Raw genomic sequence first — 5,131 nt, 5'->3', positions numbered from 1 at the left:
TCACTGCTGTTATCCCAGAGCCCAGAGCAGAGCCAGTACAGATTAGTGTCTCTCTCTCTCTTTCTTTCTCTCTTTCTCTCTCTCTCTCCCCCCCCCCCCCCGGTGTATGTGTGCACATGCATGTGTGTTTGTACACACATATATATAAAATGAATGACCCTCCTTATGAGTTACATCCTGCTAATGTAATTTCTGTAAACATTGCCAATTCTCTCTTTAAGAGATTGAAAGGGGCAAAGCATTTTTAAAATCACAATGATAAATAATTTTTATAGGAAGAATTTGCACAAACAGAAAGGTAAGTTTCAGGTGAACTGTGGAAAAGTTATGATCAAATTTACATGGAAATTTTTTAAATCGTGAGGAAGTACCAGCAATTGAAAGCCCAAAAGTATTTTGTAGGCAATGATTGATGCAGATACGATCTTGCAGTGTTTTTATGAGAACGAGTTTTTTTATGTTTCACATAGACGACACTATGCAGCACTCTTCTTGCTTTGTCTGACTTATTTCACTTAGCATATTGTCCTCAGGGTCCATCCATGTTGTCACAAATGGTAAGATTTTATTCTTTCTATGATTGAGTAATATATGCCATTGTATATATACACCACAACTTCTCTATCCATTCATCCCATTCAACACAGTCCCATGGATTGTTTATATCTCTCTGCTATCCTATATAATAAAAGCCTAATATACTAAGTGTCCAGTTGTCCGTTCAACCAATCAAAGCATAATTTAATCTAATAAAAGAGAAACATGAAAATTAACTGTCCCTCTGCTATGCTCAAGCCACGCCCCCAGCCAATCAGGAGTGAATATGCAAATTAACCCAACTAAGATGGTGGCGGCCATGGAGCTGGAGCAAGCAGGAGGCTTGGGTTGCCCCCGGCAATGGAGGAAGCCAAGCTTCCCACCTGCCCTCAGCTCTACTCAAGGCTACAAAGTTTCAATTATAGAAGATAAATAAATCCCAGGAAAAGAAAAAAAAAGATAGAAAAAAAGGAGAGGCTGGGAGCTTGGGTCACCGGGGGGTGTGGCCAGGCTGAAAACAGCCATCAGCCCCTCACCCAGGCTGGCCAGGCACCCCAGCAGGACCCCCACCCTGATCCAGGACACCTTTCAGGGCAAACCAGCCAGCCCCCACCCATGCACCAGACCTCTATCCTATATAGTAAAAAGATAATATGCAAATTGACCCTGACAGCAGAGTAACTGGGAATGACTGGTCACTATGACACACACTGACCACCAGGGGGCAGACACTCAATGCAGAAGCTGCCCCCTGGTGGTCAGTGTGCTCCCACAGGGGGAGCTCTGCTCAGCCACAGCCAGGCTGACGGCTGCCAGTACAGCGGTGGTGGCGGGAGCCTCTCCTGCCTCCTCAGCAGTGCTAAGGATGTCTGACTGCAGCTTAGGCCTGCTCCCCGCTGGCAAGTGGATATCCCCCGAGGGCTCCCAAGCTGCCAGAGGGATGTCTGACTGCCAGCTTAGGCCAAATCCCCCAGGGAGCAGGCCTAAGCCAGCAGGTGGTCATCCCCCGAGGGGTCCCAGACTGCGAGAAGGCACAGGCCAGGCTGAGGGACCACCCCCTGAGTGCAAAAATTTTTGTGCACCCTGATCGCTATAATGCCCACTGTGACCAGCAAACTAGCCCAATTGAGGGTGGGGTGGCTGGCCAACCCTGCCACAGACCTTCCCCTTGGCCGGCCTCACCCCCGATGGGCCCCCACCACCCCAATCAGGGGCAGGGCTGGCCGGCCAACCTCCTGCAGCCCCTCATCCCTGCCAGCTCTGTCCCCAATCGGCCACCCCACTTCAATCAGGGGCAGGGGCAGCCAGCCAACCACCCATGGCTTCTCCCCCAGGCCGCTGTCCCCCAATCGGTCCCTCCCACCCCATTCAGGGGTGAAGCCGGCCGATCCACCACCCACAGCCCCTCCCCATGGCCTGCCCCACACCCAATCAGCCCCCACTACCCCAATCAGCCCGCGGCCCCTTCCCTCAGCCAACTCCACCCCCGATCAGCCCTTACACACCAACCGGGGGTGGGGCTGGCTGGCCAACCTCCCACAGCCCCTCCTCTGGCCCTATTTAAGGGTGGGGCCAGCTGACCTACCACCCATATCCCCTCCCCATGGCCGACCCTGCCCCCAATCATCTGTCCCACCCCAATCAAGGGCAGGGCCCACTGGCCAATTGCCCATGGCCCTCCCCGCAGCCAGCCCAGCCCTGATCAGGCCCTGATCAGGGTGGGCTAGCCAGCCAACCTCCCACCATCTTCTCCTCCTGACAGGCCCAGCCCTGATCTCCCGATTGGGGCTGGGCTGGCTGGACCCCACCCATGCATGAATTTGTGCACTGGGCCTCTAGTATGCTAATGATATGCTAAGACCACTCAACCACTCACTATGATGTGCACTGACCAGCAGGGGGCACATGCTCTGACAGGTAGGTTAGCTTGCTGCTGGGGTCCAGCTGATCTGGACTGAGCTAGGCTGGACACACCCTGGATCCCTCCCGTGGTCCCTCCCCAGCTGGCCAACCTCCTGCATCCCTCCCTGGCCCCAATTGTACACCGGTGGGGTCCCTCAGCCTGGCCTGTGCCCTCTGGCAATCCAGTACCTCTCGGGGGATGTTGGAGAGCCGCTTTCGGCCTGATCTCACAGGCCAGGCTGAGGGACCCCACTGGTACACAAATTCGTGCACTGGGCTTCTAGTTATGAATAAAGCTGCTATAAACATGGGAGTGCAGATATTTCTTCAAACTCCTGTTTTTATTTTCTCTGCATATATATCCAGAAGAGGTATTGCTGGATCAAATGGCACTTTAATTTTTAATTTTTTGAGGAATCTCCATACTGCTTTCCATAGTAGCTGCACTAATTTACATTCCCACCAACAGTGCACCAGGGTTTTCTTTTCTCCACATCTTCTCCAATACGTATCTCTTGTCTTTTTGATGATGCCATCCCAGCAGGTGCCAGGGGACCAAGTACAGGTGGTTTGAGCTTTCAGAAATGTCTTCCAGGACAACAGTGCTTTCGTGCTTAACCCTCTGTCAGGACTGATCCCTTCTCCCCTTATGATTCTTTCTTATACTCTCCTCACTTGATTTTTAGGAAGAAAGATCCACTAACTAGCATTTTATAGAATGAGGAATAGGTCCTCTTTTCTATTCTCTGGAAAACTTCAAGATTGAAATTGTCTGGTAGTTAAAGTTTAATAGCCCTAGTATGTCAAACCATCTGGGCTTTTTGTTTGCTTTATATGTGAGGGAAGATTTCAGCTAATGACTACAATTATATGGTTATAGGAATTGGCAAGCTATTTTTGTCTTAATTTTGTTAATTTATATTTTCAGAATGTATGCATTTTATTGAATAGTTTTCAAATTTACTTGGCATTATTTTCCACTGAATTCTCATATTTTGTAATGGTTTGGCGCCGTGTTCTTTCTAAATGTCTCTTTGCCGTTGTGGTTTCCTGGTTAATGAGAGCTGAGGGAAAGTGGGTGGGCACCAGTGGTGTCTACTCCAGTTATTCGCTCCTTCACAAACACTCTTCACTTGGCTGCTGGGGTAACTTGCTCTTCTGGTCCCCTTCCCACCTCAGTAGCATCTTCTTCTCAGTTTCCTTTGACTATTTGTCCTCATCTTCGCTATCTCAGTTCTAGGACCTCTTCTCTTTTCTAATTATACTCACTCTCTTGTTAATCTCATCCAGTCTCATGACCCCCAGTACCACTGAATATTATTACTCCCAAAGTCATATCTCCAGCCCTAGACTCAATCAGTGGCCTACTGATCATCTCATCTTAGAAATTTCAACTAAGTATGTCTAAAAGCAGGACATTTTCTTTTCCTCTCTCAAATTTGCTCCTCTTCCAATGTTTTCCATCTTGGTATCACTATGTACCCAGTGGCTTGCACCAAAAATCTGGGCATCATTTTTACTTCTCTCTCACACCTCTCACTTACAAACCATCAGCAAATCATGTGGGCTTTCCCTTCAAACTATATGCATACCTTGCCCTGGCCAGTGTTACTCAATGGTTAGAGAGTCTACCCAAGCACCGAAAAGTCTCAGTCAAGGGCACATACCTGAGTTGCAGATTTGATCCTGGCCCCTACAAGTGTGTGAGGCAACCAGTCGATGTTTCTCTCTGACATCAATGTTTCTCTCTCTTTCCTCCTCCTCCCATTCTCCCTTCCACTCTCTCTAAAAATCAGTGGAAAAAATATCTTCAGGTGAGTATTAATAACAACAACAAAAATTATATACAGCTTTCTCTGCTGGTAGCTCTTTTGCAAACATGGTGAACGTTCCTAAAACCCACCAAACTTTCTGTAAGAATTGTGGCAAGCATCAACCCCACCAAGTAACACAGTACAAGAAGGGCAAGGATTCTCTGTGTGTGCAGGAAAGTGGCATTATGACAGGAAGCAGAGTGGCTATGGTGGGCAGACAAAGATGATTTTCTGAAAAAAGGCTAAAACTACAAAGAAGATTGAGCTGAGGCTTGAATGACCAGCTGCAGATCTCAGAGAGTGCTGGCTATTACTAGATGCAAGCATTTTGAACTGTGAGGAGATAAGAAGAGAAAGGGTCAAGTGATCCAGTTGTAAGCTTCATATTTTGTTTTATTATATGACTAAAGGCCCAGTGCATGAAATTCATGCACATGGCGGGGGGTGTCCCTCAGCTTGACATGCACTGCAATCCGGGAGCCTTCAGGGGGTGTCCTACTGATGGCTTAGGCCCGCTCCCTGCAGTCTGGCCTCCCTCTGCAGGAGGCGACCGAGTTGATCAGAGGAAGTTGCTGCCCCCATCACCCCACTGCTGCTGCCACTGCTGGCCGCCACAGCCACCAAGGTGTTTTCATCAACACGGATGCCAGTCCCTTCACCGCAAAAAAATGACAATGTTCTATAGGCATTTTCAAGATGTCTCTTTCATAGGATATGGCAGTTCTTCCTTCCTTCATTTCTTTCTTTCTTTCTTTCTTTCTTTCTTTCTTTCTTTCTTTCTTTCTTCTTTCTTCTTTCTTCTTTCTTCTTTCTTTCTTCCTCTTTTTTATCCTCACCTGAGGATATTTTTCCATTGATTTTTAGAGAGCATGGAATAG

The 5,131-nt window shown here is 48.2% G+C and overlaps 1 pseudogene; it reads left to right on the top strand.

Annotated features, from left to right (window-relative positions):
- The first annotated feature begins 4,311 nt into the window (after nt 1–4,311).
- LOC132226782 (large ribosomal subunit protein eL42-like) lies at nt 4,312–4,631 on the top strand (annotated as a pseudogene).
- Nucleotides 4,632–5,131: the final 500 nt, after the last annotated feature.

Source organism: Myotis daubentonii, chromosome 2 (genome assembly GCF_963259705.1).
Source record: "Myotis daubentonii chromosome 2, mMyoDau2.1, whole genome shotgun sequence".
Lineage (NCBI taxonomy): Eukaryota > Metazoa > Chordata > Mammalia > Chiroptera > Vespertilionidae > Myotis > Myotis daubentonii.
The sequence above is the reverse complement of the archived record's forward strand: the minus strand, read 5'-3'. Positions and strand labels throughout refer to the sequence as shown.